The sequence below is a fragment of the Rattus norvegicus genome, chromosome Y, assembly GCF_036323735.1.
Source record: "Rattus norvegicus strain BN/NHsdMcwi chromosome Y, GRCr8, whole genome shotgun sequence".
In the NCBI taxonomy this organism is placed as follows: domain Eukaryota; kingdom Metazoa; phylum Chordata; class Mammalia; order Rodentia; family Muridae; genus Rattus; species Rattus norvegicus.
Window position 1 is genome coordinate 5,094,878 of NC_086040.1, and position 16,705 is coordinate 5,111,582.

A 16,705-nucleotide genomic window follows, 5' to 3' on the forward strand; every position below is an offset into this window, starting at 1 on the left:
CATGTAACCACTAATGATACAAAGAGAAGTCTCTTTCTTTATGGAGATGGAGTATGTAATCTTTTCCACTGTGTCAAAGGACACACCCCTGGAAAGGGCACCCTCTAATCTTGCCAATGTAAGGAAATCTGTTCTGCAGGTAGGCCATGGCAGTTCTCAGTGAAATCATCATTAGGCTTTCCCTGAAAAATCTCTTTATCCTGGAGAGTCTTAGGTTCTTCTGTGATGTCACAAATGTTGTCGTGACAGCAACTGCCTCTCAGGGATTCCTTCAGTACTTCTAGGGTTTATTAATTGGCTTCTAATTCAGAGTAAAGTGCCATTTGGGAGGGAGAACATAGAGGAAGAAGAGATCAGAGATGGGGAGAAGGAAGCTGGCCTTTTGTTTTAGTTTTAAAAAACTACGAAATATCTAGTCCATGGGAAAGCTCACTGAGTGGTCTTTTGGAATTGTGATGGTTCACTGAAGAGATAGTGTTGATCTCAGCCATCCACACGTGGGAATCAGGAGCTTGAATCTGCTCAGTAACATCTAGATTTACTTGCTGGCTATGGTTCCTGGACATCAGGAAGTTTATATCATTAATATATTCCAAATGTCAGGTGCTGGGATGGGCACAGTTGATTTTCTAAGAGCTCATGGATTCTATTCATTTTGTCCAGAAGGAAAAGTTCCCAAGAAGATGGGTACAAGTATTGGGTCCTCAGCTCAAAGTAAACTCCTCAATGCTTTGGATTCCTAGAGTGCAGTTTGTGTCTGACACTGATATCTGGGAGAGAAAAGTGCTTCTAGTAGAGACTTCATTACATCAGTCTTTCGACTAGTATTACTCTGACTACCATTCCCTGACAGTGACCCTTTAGATTTCTGAGTCAATAGATGTGATTACCTGGCACTTTTTTTTCTTTAATTTTTTTCTTATTTTTAAGCAAATTTTATTCTTTTCTCATTGGATATTTCTATATTTACATTTTAAATATTATTTCCTTTTTCAATTCCATGGCTATAAAATCCCTTACCAGTTCCCCTCTCCTTGTTCTATTACCCCGCTACTTGCCACTTGACATTCCCATGAACAGGCAGTCAATCCCAGGGAAGACCAATGCCTCCTCCTTTCATTGGTGGCCAATAAGGCCATCCTCTGCTACATATGCTTTTGGACCCATAGGTCTGTTCACGTACAGTCTTTGAATATTGGTTTAGTACCAGAAAGCTCTGGTTCATTGGCATTGTTGTTCTTATGAGATTGAAAGGCCCTTCAGCTCTTGAAATACTTTCTCAAAAATCTACCAAAATGAGGTCCGTTTTCAGTTCACTGCTTTGCCACTAGCATTCACTTCTGTACTTGATATGCTCTAGCTGGGTCACTCTGTAAAGTTCTATACTTGGTTCCTCTCAGCATGCACTTCTAAGCTTAATCAATCTAATCTAATTTTGGTGGCTGATATATATACTCCTGAAGGAAGTTACAGCTATGAGGTTATGTGGAAAGTTAACGTGGAATATGTAGATCTAGGTCAAGAATTTAGAATCCAAATATTACAGTGTCAAATAGACTCTCGCCTGTTCCTATAAACTATTGAAGTTGATGTTTAAATGGACTTAAGCCATTCCTCTCCTTGCCCATCTTCCTGCATCTTAGGGTTGGGCTGAAGAAAGAATCATGGTGAAATATCCAAAACCCTCAAGTCTGTCCCTGGTAACACACAGGAAGGTAGATATTAGAGAACTGATACCTAATGGGACTACACAAACACATTCTATAGTCCATGTTGTCCTTTGCTTTCCTGATGTCTGGTAATTTTTGGATAAAATGAGGATTTGGGAGTTTATCATTGAAATAGGAACAGAATACTTACACTGTTATAATGACTCTATAGCTAGGCCGATTTGGTGCCAAATAATTGCAAAATAATGAAATTGGAAAATGGAATTTTTGACTACACATTCAGAAATATATATAAAGTTCACTATCAAGGAATGAACAATTGGAAAATGTAGTAAACTATTCATTCAACTAAAGGTCTGTAGGAAAAATACTGGCCATAGGAAACAGAGAAAACCTAGAAAATTGACCTGTATGTCACAGGAATGGACTGGGAATAAAAATATTATCTAGAAGAATCTCCTCCCCTCTATGTTCCTAAAATTTTTCTACCGGTACCAAGCCCCTGACTAACTTTCTCCATTCAGAATATGTAACCACTAATGAAGCAAAGAGAAGTCTCTAGCTTTAGAGAGATGGATTACGTAAAGGTTTCCACTGTGTCACAGTAGACTCTCCTGGAAAGGGCACCCTCTAATCTGGTCAATGTAGGGAAAGCTGTTCAGCAGGTCGGACATGGTAGTTCTCAGTGACATCATCATTAGGCCTTCCATGAAAAATCTCTTGTAACCTGGAGAGCCTTAGCTTCTTCTGTGATGTCACAGTGTTGTCCTGACATCTACTGCCTCTCAGATATTCCTTCAGTACCTCTAGGGTTTACTAATTGGCCTCTAATTCAGAGTAAACAGCAATTTGGGAGAGAGAACAGCGAGGAGCAGAGATAGGGAGAAGGAAGCTGGCCTTCTGGCTTGGTATAAAAAAGGAAGAAGTATGTGCTCCATGGGAAAGCTCTGTGAGTCCCATTTAGGGCTTGAGTGGTTTCTTCAAAGAGATAGCCTATATCTTAGCCTTCCACATATAGGAATCAGTACCTGGGAGCCTCTCAGAAGAATGTTAACTTCCCTGGTTGTTATGGTTCCTGGAAGTCATAGAGTTTATATCATTAATTTCTTTATTCCAAAAGCCATGTTTGGGAAGGAAAAGTAGTTTTCCTGGGAGCTCAAGGCTTTTATTCTTTTTGCCCAGAACAAAAAGATGCTAAGGAAGAAGGCAAAGGCAAGTATTGTGTCCTCAGCTCAGTGTAAACTCCTCGATGCTTTGGATTCCTATAGTGTAGTTTGTGTGTGACACTGATATCTGGGAGGGAGAAGTGCTTCTAGTTGAGACTTCATCATCTCAGTCTTTTCACTACTATTACTCTGACTAGCATTCCCTGACAGTTACCCTTAAGATTTCTGAGTCAATAGGTGTGATTAGCTGGCAGTTTTCATTTCTTTTTTTTTCCTTCATTTTTAATTTTTTCAGGAAATTTTATTGCTTTTTTAATTGGATATTTCCATATTTACATTTCAAAATGTTATTTCATTTCCCAATTTCCTGTAAATAAGAGCTTAACAAGTCACCTCCCCTTTTTCTATAAACCCCACTTACTGCCCCTTGACTTTCTCTTTAACTGGGCATCAAACCCAGAGAGGACAAAGGGCTTCTCCTTCCATTGGTGCCCAACAAGGCAATCCTCTGACACATATGCAGTTGAATCTATCGGTCTGTCCATTCACAGTCTTTGAACATTGGTTTGGTACCAGAAAGCTTTGGTTCATTGGCATTGTGTTCTTATGGGGTTGAAATGCCCTTGTAATCCTTTCTCAAAAATCTACCAACAGGAGGTCTGTTGTCAGTGCACTGGTTTGACACTAGCATTCACTTCTGAATTTGACATGCTCTAGCTGTGTCTCTCAGGGGAGATCTATATCTGCTTCCTGTCAGCATGCACTTCTTAGCTTCATCAATCTTATCTAGTTTTGGTGGCTGAATATATATATATATATATATATATATATATATATATATATATATATATATATATATGCCACATGAACTGCATATTCTGAATGGCATTCTTTCATTCTCTGCTGTCATAGATATTTTTCCCCCTTCTAAAAAGGGCTGAAGCAAGCTTATGTTGGGTTTCCTTTTCTTGACCTTCTAGTAGTCTGTGGATGGTAATTTGAGCTTTTGGGCCAATGCTCACGTTTGGTGATTGCATTCCATGTGTGTTTTTCTGTGATTTGGTTGCCTCATTCAGGATGATATTTTCTAGCTCCATCCATTTGTCTACGACTTTCTTGAAATCATTGTTTTTATAGCTTATTAGTAGTCCATTGTGTAGATGTACCATATTTTCGGTATCCATTCCTCCGATGAATGCCATCTGGGTTCTTTCCAGTCTATGGGTATTTTAAATAAGGCTGCTATGAACATTCTTGTGTATGTGTCTTTTTTGTGTGTCATCTTTTTGGTATATGCCCAGGAGAGGTATGGCTTGGCCCTCAGTTACAGCAATGTCCAATTTTCTGAGGAACCTGTGGACTGATTTCCAGTGTGGTTGACCCAGTGTGTGATCCAACCAAAAAAGAAGGAGTGTTCCTCTTTTTTGACATCCTTATCATCATCTTCTGTCTCCTGAGTTTTTTATTTCAGTCATTCTGACTTGGGTGAGGTGGAATCTCAGGGTTGTTTTCATTTACATTTCCCTGATGACTAAGTATGATGAACATTTCTTTAATTTCTTCTCGGATACTTGATTTCCTTCAGTTGAGAAATCTTTGTTTAGTTCTAGACCACAATTTTAATAAGGTTATTTGCTTCTCTGAAGTCTAACTTCTTGAGTTCTTTGTATATATTGGATAATAGCCCTCTATCAGATGTAGGATTGGTATAGACCTTTTCCCAATTTGTGGGTTGCAGTTTTGTCCTAATGACAGGGTCCTTAGGCAGGCAGTTTTCTACTACAGTGAAGAACTGTCAGTTAGTGAACTAGAACAGGGACTGGCTCCTTCCTGACTTCTCTTTGGGTCCTGAACAGTGAAGAAGGGAACCAAACAACCAAGTTCTCCCCCTACAAGGCATGTATATAAACAGCCATGGATCTAGAGACATCTATTAGTGATTCTCATCATCCCTCCAGGAAATGTATGGTAATGGGGTTTGTAGTTTTAATCCTGGCTTCTATAACTTCAGGCTTTGGTGTTGTGAAGCAAAGATATGCCCTGTGCCTGAGGAGGCTGTGTCCTTTGGTTTCTGAAGCATTGCAAAGGAAGTGAGAGGAAATAAGCAACCCCTGCTCAACAGATCTCTGGATATGCTGACACTCTTGCTTTATCTCTATACGAAGCTACTTCAAAAGATCACCTCTCAGGTATGTTCTTGAATATCCTTCAGTGTGCTATCATTGGAGTGCAATGAAATACTATGCAGGAGAGGTGTGTGAAACACCTGGACTCGTCCTTTGGACATCAGGAAAATGAAGTATATTCACACTCAATTGACTGAGTATGGTTCTGGTCTTTGGCTTTGATCATGCAGATCTATTGTCTCACACTTCATTGTTCATGTGGCCAAGTTGTGGGGAATGCACAACCCACAACTGTTTCCCGTCCTCCTTCATAGGGTAATAGATTTTAGTGCAAACCTTCACATCTTATATTCTAGGTTAACTGACCTAAATTTTCTTCTATAAGGAATTCTCTATTATCACTTCACTCTGTGTGTGTGTGTGTGTTTGTGTGTGTGTGTGTGTGTGTTTGTGATGGTGTGTTTAAATGGTTCGTTTGTATACAAGTTTACAGAAACCTTGTCACTGAAAATACTCTATGTAAGAAAACTATATCTGCGGACGTGGCAGAAACCAAATGTTCTGCCACAATGTGGCCTCCTAGAAAGTGTAGCATAATCTGTAGTAAAAGAATCCACTTAAAAACAAAACTTGGAGAAAATATCCAGGCATGTCTACATTATCACTGTAAACTGTGACATTGTTCTCTTGGCATCCGTGGCCAGACATGAGGGCTCTGAAACCAAGTTGCATCCTGTGGATATGTGAATAAGCTTGAGGAGGCTGTCAACTGGGTCACATGAAGTATGTGAAAGGAATGAGAAGGCAGTAGCAGGCCATTGTGACACAGCCTTCCCAATGGAAACCTGGAAGTGTTGACAATCACAGAGTGTGAATCTCAAGCCTGAGCTTTGACACCCAACTAGGAAAAGTGTAACTTGCCAGTTAGTTTCCTGTGTACCATCCACAAGCCAAGAATAGGCTCAGATGAAGCACCATTGAAGATAGATTCTGTCCTTGTGAGCTGCATCTCAGGGTATGTGGAAGACCATTCAGCCTCCTGTGACATGGGAGGTCAGAATAATGAGAGGCAGACAGAGGGGACAATTCAATGTTTGTTTTTCTGGGCCACCATAACTACATTATCCAGGCTAAGGATTTGCTCATGGAAGTCTAGTGTCTCACATTGGTATAGGCCATTCTGTATGGCGTCTCAATAGCACAACTGGCTCCAGGCTTCTTTCTTAGTTACTGGGATTTACAGGCAGACATTTATTACATTTATTCTATATCCACAAATTCTTTTACGGGTTCATGTTCACAAGGCATATTCTTTCATGCTCTATGTCTGTGTCTTTCTCTGTCTCTCTCTTTATTAATCTGTCTGTGTCTATCTGACTCTCTGTCCTATTTTTCATCTTTCCTGCAACAGTCTTTACTAATGAAAGCACATTTCATGGCAGTTTATGCACTCATTTCTCTCATAAACCCCAGAGTAATTTAAACTTACTGTCCTCTGGAGAACCACAGTTAGAAATAAAGTTGACATCCAAATCTACTAGACTAGAATTTTAAGAACTGAGAAGATATTGAATATTCAACAACTCCAAATAAGCTTAGGTTCCTAGGAGCATGTATTTTCAGAGATCCAAGTAATGCATGCCAGGCTGCCAGTGGACTGGCTTCTCTTTGCAGGTACTGCCAGCATCAGGAGAAAGGTAGCTTAAGGCTTTAATAAATATGTATAGTTTGGGAATACCTAGTCTCTTCCCTTACTTTGTCCTTCCCTGTCTATACGTTCCTAATGGATGAGATACATAAATGTAGTAGTGACTCACTTTCAAGTGTATAGATGTCATATGTGGCATCCAAGCGAAGAATTTGACTTTTCTTACTTGGTTGCAGCTGATTACCAGTGATCTAGAACATCATTTTCCCTATGACTGCTGGTTTGTTTTGTGTGTGTGAGTGTGTGGGGGTGAAGGTGTGGATGTGGGTGTGTATGTTTGTGTCTGTCTGTCTGTCTGACTTTATCTCTCTGTCTGTTTCCTCCACATGATACCTCTCCATATTTCAGATTGACTTCTTCATTGTTCATTCCAAGGTTAACCCATCATGCTTTCTCTGAGAGTTTGCTTTTGTTGTCTCAAAGTACACCTATGTTAAACAATGCATCTGTAGCCAGACCTCTGAAAAGCTGATCATATCAGTAACACACTCATGGCTAAATTAACTTATTTTTGAGTCTCTGAGGGAAGTTGTGATCAGGATACATGTAAGTTTTCTTTATTTTTTACTCCCCTACACCCACTGTAGTACTCTGAAATATTCTGCAAGTCTTTGCTTACTTGTGTTTAATCTATGTATCTGGTCTCCTGGGGAGGCATCATTCCACACCTCCACCTTTACTTAGCCGGAGCAGTAAATGAGGAATTTGGAAAAACTGATCATTTAGCTAAAGAAGATGCCCCCTGAAAAGGAATAACTGTGTGGTTCGGTAGTTCACTGACAATCATCCTCAGCTAATTTCTCAGCTTCCTTCCTTCCTTGTCATTTTGTTTGTGCTACCTAAGGTGGGGAGGACCATTTCTGGCCTTTGTTTGAAAATTGAGTCTTCACTCTTCCTGCATGAAGGTGGGAAAAATTTCAATAAATCAGTGATATCTCTGGATTAGAAGGGAGAGTGATTGAAAGTCTTTCCTTGTGTCTCAGGCAAAGCTCCTGGAAAGGGAACTTGGCTTGTTGATTTGGAGAAGAGCTAGTTAATTGGTAGTTATGTGCTGTTGGAAGGGGAACCTCTTCTGGATACTCTAATGTATGCTGGAATTTCCATGGTATTCTCTGTGATGTAACTAATGTTATGGAAACAGAAACTGCCCTTGTGGCATTTAGTTAGTAGTTATTTGTTTACACACAGACATGTTTTTCAGGATTATCAAGATATTTACAGAGAAAACAGAGAGCATGGAGAGACAAGAGAGGGTGGAAGAAGAAATTAAGATTCTTTCTTGCTATAAAAGTGCAAAGCAGAATTTATCTGGTTGAAAGCATAAAGTGTGAGCCCTGGGCTGTTGCTGAGAAGCTTCCTGGAGGAGGTCGTCTTGGCTTAGGACTTCTAGGATTAGGAATTACAATCTGAAGCATCTGGATTCCTAAGGAAGAGTCCCAGAGTCAAGAATAACTGATGAATTTTTGGCAGAGATCCAGGAATTGACCAGCATGCAGTTGGTCTACTACAAGATTCTTAATATCATTCTACATGAGAAAGAAATCCAATAAGATCAACAGAGGTAAAAAGCTTTGACTCTCAGGGTAGAGTATTGAACTTCATCTTCTGAGGATTCCTGTACATGTCATTGGAATTTTATTCCAAGAGTGGACAGAGGGCTATTTCCCCTGGACACGTATAAAGGTCTCTGACTATTTTTGTCTTCAAAATACATGATTAAGGCTTAAGCACTATGGTGGTCTTAAGCACTATGGACTCCAGTACTTACCTGCATCCCATCTTATATGAACTAAAAATGTCCTCCATTTCTTCATGTCTTTGCCAGATTTTGTTGTTTAGGGCCAAGGGGACTGCAGAAGGGAGTGAGGTATAGGTCTAGGGATCATTGTTGGGAGAAAGAAAGCAGCTAATAGATCCAGCTTGAAGAGAGCTTTCCTCCTCTTTCAGTGTTTCAAAGTGTCTGTAGATTTCCTTTCTCATCAGGCTTCATTGGGGGAGTCAGCATACACTCTCCTGTGCGTGGGCCATTGCTATGCATATTCCCCTGTGTTTATCTACAGGATCTGCTGGAAAGCCATCATCCCAACCTTCCAGCATAAATGAGCAAATACAACAGATTAAGAAGATGGAGAAACTGACTATTGAGCTCCAGAAGATGACCTGTGAGTTGGAAAACTCCCATTTATACTGAACCATTGAACCAACAGCATTTGGAGAGAAGTTATTCATTATGCCCACTTCTTTGTAAACAGTCCTGACACCTCTGTGCTAACCTGAGTTTTCTCACACCACAGGAAAATGCAACTGTAATGTCCTCATGTACAAACTAATTTTCTTATGTGCCTCTCAGAGGCAGGGCATGAAGAAAGGATAGGAGTGTGATAGGAAGCTATATCTTTTCTCAGAAAAATAGAAGCTGTGGTTTGAATAGCAGGCTTGGGATATGCCAAGTAATGTGTGAGCTATCATTATGGATATTAATAGACAGATAACACATTTTCTGTCCTCAGAGGTATACAAAATCTGGTCAGCTACAGAAGCACAGTAACTTAAACTTAGATAAGTGAACTTTTATTTTTTTTATTTTAAAGATTTATTTCATTTGTTTTGTATGAATATTCTGTAACTGTTAGACACAACAGAAGTGGGAGTTTGATGCCATTATACATGGTTGTATGCCACGATGATTTTGGTGGTAATTGCACTCAGGACCTATGGAAAAACAGTTAGTGCTCTTAAATGCTGAATCATCTCACCAGGGTAAACTAATTTTGATGGTGATGGTGATGATGGTGATGGTGATGGTGATGATGATGATTATTATTACTATTATTATTATTATTATTATTACTATCACTATTATTATTATTATTATTATTATTATTATACTGAAACTCTAAAGGGATCAAGACTTACCCTCCTCCAATGCTCTTCCCCCTCTCCTCTCTCAAGAAGAACCAACAACAAAGAAGACACCATCACAGCTGCCTATCCTCCCCAGCACTACAGTAAGAAAAATTTTACTTTGACTTAGTTAGGGAGACTTTCTTGTTGACTGGACTCATAGCTTCAGATCTGAAACAGGGATATTATGGAAAATGGAACTCCTTTTGGGGGAATCTGCTTAGCTTAGAGGAATGGCAAAACAGTGAGCAAAAGTAAGATGTTGTTCCCCACTTTATCCCTTGCTGAGAACAAAGTCTCCTCTTCACAGCTTGGGAACTGGGTAAGCAGGCTAAGCAAGCATGGCTAAGAAGCCAATTCAGATGGGTAAACATTTGGCCATAGGGTATACAGGGGGACCATTTCATTGACTATGCTGACTGTATCTCCTGTCCAATGTGTTCTAATCCCATGCAAGGAAAGTTTGGTGGATTTTGTCTGTCCTTTCTCAGAACAATAGTGTTTCCCATTTTGAATGCTGTTTCTTCACTGATATGAACTTTATGAGAATGGAGGAAGCCAAGGAAAGCCACATCCAACAACATTCTACATTCTAGAATATCAAGCCCTTCTCATAAGAAACACTTTCTTGAAGCTGTGAATTCAGCAGAGAGGAAAATTACAACCAACCTCTGATCATGCAGCAAAAAAATTAGCATGAGACACAAAAAAGACTTAAAAATGAGTCAGATCTCTGATACATAGCAAGAAGTGGTCCCGGGCAGGGTCACAAATAACATGAAGGTTATTTTGTTGAGCAAGAGTTACTCTACTGGAGTCCTCAGATGTATGTATGTGCTTGAAAATCTGTCACGGAAGACTGTATTGATATCATACTCAAATCAAGAGATACAATACAAAAAAGTATACTATTCCTTCTACAGTAATGGGTTGAAATTAATTCACATCACATATTTTACTTGAGTTTGAAATTAATGTTCTACATAGATAAAAGCATTATCTCAAACCTTGCCTTAGTAATTTGTTTTGTTTTGTTTTGTTTTTAATTTGGAAAATGACTGAGTCTTCTTCAGTTCCACAACTGAACTGAAGTACTGTTACTCAGATTGTATACATAGAGGACTTCTGAATCGTAGTTGACATTTTTAGTTGGGGCGTCTCCCCATGGATCTATTTGGGCCTGAATAAGCATGCATAGACTTATTTCAGTTAAAGGAATCATGTAATATCCAAAATATTACAGGATCCATCTGCTGTAAATATTTCCTTTTAGACACGTGAAGGAAGGTATATCAAAGGCTGTGTATCAAATGTTGTAGATATTACACCATCCATATAAGATAATACATCAAGAAGAATTCTGTAGGGCTACACATATTGATCTAAGTATCCCCACACAATTCTAAGCCAGGATGGACAAGATATTACTTCATGTGGAAACTTAAAATAATCTGATGCTATGGTATGTGGAGTGTTATTAGATAAAGAAAAACCACCTAAAAAGCACATGTATATATACCAGATGCTATTCAAAAATTAACCAGAGGCAATTTGCAACCTATATTTAGCACCAAGCGATTGATTCCCCACTTCACAGATTCTGATCAGAACCATTAAGCATTAAGAAATCTATATTAGAACTCGCTTGTGTATCACATGTCCTTATAACTAGGTAGTCACAGCAAACAAGACATTCGGAAAGCATAGCTTGAACTTGTCAACAGTGGAGGTAGTGCATGTAGTGGATGAGGTTTGGGCATGAAACTCAAAAGTCCAAAATACCGCTGAGATTTGAGTTTTGAAGACAGTAAATACTTAATGAGTTTTGGGACAAAATTTGAAACTAAAGACTTCAAAAATTATTTATCAATCAGCTCTGAATCCCTATGGAGATTGGTGGTTATTATGAATTTAGTCTGTGCCCCAGAGGTATAATTAAATGGTGTAATTTGAAGTGATTAGATATGCTAAGAGGCATGCAAAATAAAGGAGGCCATGGTATCTTTGAACAAGTGTGGTTCTCCAAAACATAGAACAAATGGAGTACTGTGGAGTGACCTAGACACTAGACACACACATACACACACACACACACAAACACATACACACATAGACACACAAACACACGCACAAACAAACACAGAAGCCACAAATAATTGACTTCCTCTGTGCTGTGTGTGGCATGCTGGATTTATCCAAGATATGAAGTGTATTCTCCACAAGTAAGTTAAACCCAATGTCAATGAAAAATTTAGAATTCCTCCTCCTTTCTTGAGAAAGCATTCTGTGCATGAGTAATGCTTACATTTTAAATTTTAGGAGGGATGACGTGAAAACAGTAACTACTAACTCCACTTTAAAACATCATTTTAGAGATGTGTAGTGATTCAGTTTTGATTTTATGAAACTGTAGTTGCTCAGGTCTCATGATTGTAGTATTGAACCAGGTCATTACTAGACATAACTCTCTAGGGACAGTAAGGGCTTGGAGAATTCTTCAAGTTATAAACCTAAGAAACCATATGAGCAACAGCTTAATTCAAAATGGAGAAACTTGTGCTTGGGTAAGGCCTGTACCTAAGACTGAGCAGCTGGTTCAAAGCCAAGGACAAACATTGCATGGAAACAAAGACTTCTGTGTACAGAACCTGTTACTAAAATGAAGAAAGCTAAGGGCTTCAGGAAACATGCATGAGGAAGACTTTGAATGGTAGAATTATATGCTATAAATTTAGTGGTACACATTTGAGAGGATGAATTTTTAATGTTTATCTCCCTAGGGGTATAAACAGTTGAGCTAAGTAAATGCTGTAGCCTAGGTAGGAAAGGGAAGTGATTTTTCCATTCAGACATTGGAATTCTCTTCATGCCGCACATGAACATGGGAGGATTTCAAAGAAATGTTGAAACACATCAAGAGCTTCTGAGCATCTCGGAGGAATCTCAGAGGATTAATTAGTTCTTGTTATGAGGGATTTTCAAGTTTATTATTGGAAATCAGTAAAGAGAATTTCAAAATCTAGAAAACAAATTCTGTACAAGTCTCATATTAGCTTGGAAGACCGTGACCTGTAAAGGCCCCAAAAAGGCATAGCTAGATTCACCTTTTAAAATGTATTACAAATGGTAGCTGACTGCCTTTCCACTATGTTCCCAAGGCCAGCCACAGGGTATGACAGTGGTGCTAAACCTTCAGCAGGAGAATTCTGCTTAGCTTAATTACTGTGTTCTGTTTTTGGTTTGAGTTGTGTTTGCTTCAGGTATTAGCATTGTTGGTTCTGTTGGAAGTTTTGTTATTCATTCTTAATTTTTGTACTTTTGATGAATTTGCTGTTCTTTTAATATCATGCAGATTACATTATTATTGTATCATTTAAGCCCTTTTTGAAAAAATATACATATATTTCAGAATAAAATGTGTTTTTCAACTCATAAGAAACATGTTTTTTTCATGTGTAGTGTTGCATCCTGTAATCTCAGAAACCATATGCAGAGATAGATCACTGAAATTTGCAGGGGCCTTGGGATTCACAATTCTTTCCAGCAAGCCAGAGGTACACATGTGGATTCATCTTTCAATGTGGCTAGCGTGGACTACACTGTATACCAATTCCATGATGGAAAAGGTATACATACTGTATCCTTGTGGTCATATACTTAGCTTCTACTAAAATATAGTACTTTAGGAATGATCACATGGAACAAATTAATGAGAAAATCAACAGCACTGCTTTATTGACTCTGAGGAAATGAAAACATTCACCAATGGATTAGAAATAAAAATCACGAAAATCAGACCTAATCTTTCTCTGGTTTCTTAAAAAATAATCTCAGTGGGAACCACATAGAAGAGATAATGAATTCCATGTTTTTAAAAAACTTTTTTATACTTAGTTTTTATGTTGTTGGCCTTGAATATGTATTTGGTGCCTATTTTGGATAGTTGTTTGGTTCAGATTATTATCATTACCATTATTATTGCTATTATTTCTTTTATACGTCGTGTTTCACTTGATGTAAGTGCTATGTACCACATACATGGAATTCCCACAGAGTCCAGTCAGGTTCCATGAATTCCAACTGGAACTGGGTTATCCTTTTGATTCTATGTTAAGCGAATGCTCAAAATGAATGAACAATCTCTCCAGGCCCTGACCATGACTATTATCCTTCCTTTTGTACTGTATTATTTGAACTGGATCGAATTCAACCAAAGAGAGAAATTTTGTGAGAACTACAGGAATACATATCTGGGATAAGAATGCTTATTTACTAAACTGCCAATCATCCATGAGGGCATTAATAGATACAGCATCATACCTCAGCATTTCTTATTGCAAGGGTTGGAGCAGAACTATCAAATCTCATCCTGTGTTACAATGTAGATTACCTCATCAGATTAAATTAAGAACTGAAAAACGCTCCTGCGATTGAAAGTGGTAAGGAAATCATGCTGATGTATCATAAATGCAGTGCTAAGAGCAGGAATCAAACTGGCCTAGCGGGATGCAGCCTGCAGCTGAGACCACAGACCTTTGGTGGAGAATGGTTCAGGTCAAAACTGGAAAGGGAGAAGGATGGTTGATATTGTTCTAGAAGATCTCGCAACATTTAAAAAGTGTTTCTTTCAAATCAGTGAATGATTCTTGTAAAGCAACTCCTGGAATGAACTTCTGAGATCAACAATCAGCCAGAGAATTAATGTGTGAAAGAAGAAATCCTGTGTCTCTCCAGACTTTTGCTTTCAAAGCAACAGCCAAAAGTGTCCATCCTATGAATAATACATAGATATATATACACAATATAGCAGGATGGATACAGAGTTTCTTCAGGTCCATGAATGAGGTATTCAGCAGTAGACCTGGCTCAGCAATTAAGGAAATTTTTGCCAACTCTTGAGACCTGAGTTCCTTTCCTATGAGACCCATGATTGAAGAAAAAAACAAACTTCAGACAACTTGTCTCAGATTTTTATATAGTTGTGGTTTCCTGGTCTTGGTCTACAGAAGGATGGAAATCTAGTTTTCCATTTCTTGTTTATCCTATAATAATTCTTCCTGATGAACTCATGTAAATATATTACTGTGCATTTCATTGATAGATTACGTTTGCTATTTGAATTCTGTTCAAAATAATTATAGGAAATAAGAAGCACTGTATCAAAGCATCATATGAAAAACAAACAGAGGGAATGTGGCCATTGGTATTTTGTAGCTGAGCTGAAACTCTTACTAGACACAAACTACTGTAAAAGGTCTTCTCTAGATTACTGGTGTAGAAGCGGGTGTTCCCTAACAGAGAGGAGAGGATGAATCTTTCTGTTCACAGAAAAGGGATTTAGTACAGTGATCACAGGCTGTGGACCACATAATTTAATAATGGATGGATATTTGGAAAGTCCAAGAATCCAGTAGTTGATCAGTTCACAAGCCTAGATGCCTCATCTGGTCATTATTATATTGTTAAATCTTCAGTAAGGAGGCTCTACTGTCTGTGAGGGTTTGGTAGCAATGTGATTGCAAGCTAGAAAAAGTAACAGCTTCTTTCTTCCATGTTTTCTATGGGCTTCAAGTATAATGCATTGTTAAGAATACATCGAGATTGCCGTTTTTCAATAGACCAGTAACTTCAACTGAACGTTCTTTTCAGGGAAGCTGCAGCCTCACATCACAGTTCATGAGTATGAGAACTGCTAGACCCAGTCTGGGAAGATGTTCCTGTTCATCGAGCCCACCTTCCAGTATTGCAGAAATACCGAAGAAATCCTAAATCAACTCCCTTTCAAACATGGTCTTCTGGGATTTGTAGACATCACAGCCACTAACAACAACAATTCAATTAAAGATTACTTACAACAGTAAGTAATGGAGTGAGAATAGTTTCTTGGGTCTTTATAGGTAATCAAAGACTTCATAGGCAGATGCAGTGATCTAATCTCCCTGCAACAGAATGGCGAGCAGATGACGTGGCTGAAGCAGATTGGAGCTCTGCTGTTATGAAAAGGGTGGTAGTAAATCCCATGCTGACAGTGGTCATCCAGGCATGCTGAAGGCCAGCACACCTGAGAGTTGATGTGTGTCATGGAGTAGGACAGTATTTCCTTGTGACTTGGATTTTCCAAAAATTGGCTTTTATTCTATTCATCAGTGCATAAATATGATGCTGTTTGCATGAAACCATGGGGTAGGGAATCTTAACAGTTCACACAGGCTTGATTAACCATACTTCATGTGCTGACTTGTCTCTACCTCTAAGCCCATGTTTAACAATCCAGTGCATCTAAATCTCCAGTGAATCAGTAACTGTTTTACTACCATGCTGTTCTGCTAAAGTAATTTTGCAGAAATTCACTTCTAATGATTATTAGAACAATGAATATTGTGAAGTTGTGTTTGGTCTACACACAGGCCTTTCCTACATCTCCATTTACAGTTCGCAAATTGTGTTCTCAAACTTTCCTTCCCACAAGCACAGATCTCACAAATGGTATGAGGATGCTGTTTGAAAAATCAGATGAAGAGTTTTAGCATAGTTGTTCCTCAGTGTAGCAATATTAACGTAGATGGCAGAGCATATGATGATTTCAGCTCTGTTCACAAACTGGTTAATTGCCTAGAAAATCCCAAAGCATTGTGAATTGATTCTAGTCAGAGTCCCAGAAAAGTCAAATATGAAATGAAAAATTTCAGAGCTCTCCTTCAAAGACTGTCTATGAAAGAAAGTGCTTCAAAACACTGTCCTAAAATATTTATTCCATTCACACTTTTACATTTTGCTTTGATGTCTTGCAGTGACGTTTATTAATCATGGAACTGTAGATCTCTTCTCTGGTCTCCAGTGGGAAGGTATCATTCCTAAAAAAAGATGTATCTGCATATGACTAAAAAAATAAAAATAAAGAATAGATCTTGATTAAAGTTCTGGGTTAAGATGTAACATCCTACCACAAAGATCAGATTAGAAGTAGATTTGACATTATATATATATATATATATATATATATATATATATATATATATATATATATATATATATGTGTGTGTGTGTGTGTGTGTGTGTGTGTGTGTGTGTGTGTGTGTGTGTGTGTGTGTGTGTTAAATCACACTTGTATGTCTGGTATTTTAAGAAAGC

General features: G+C 38.4%; 1 long non-coding RNA gene and 1 pseudogene across 1 annotated transcript; both read left to right on the top strand.

The window, feature by feature from the left end:
* The first annotated feature begins 3,783 nt into the window (after window positions 1-3,783).
* On the top strand, window positions 3,784-15,545 carry LOC134484369 (uncharacterized). The gene is made up of 4 exons (XR_010061785.1): window positions 3,784-5,025; window positions 8,731-8,832; window positions 9,623-9,678; window positions 15,224-15,545. It is a non-coding gene; the product is annotated as an uncharacterized LOC134484369 (long non-coding RNA).
* Window positions 9,915-15,572, top strand: LOC103694742 (glutaredoxin-1 pseudogene; annotated as a pseudogene).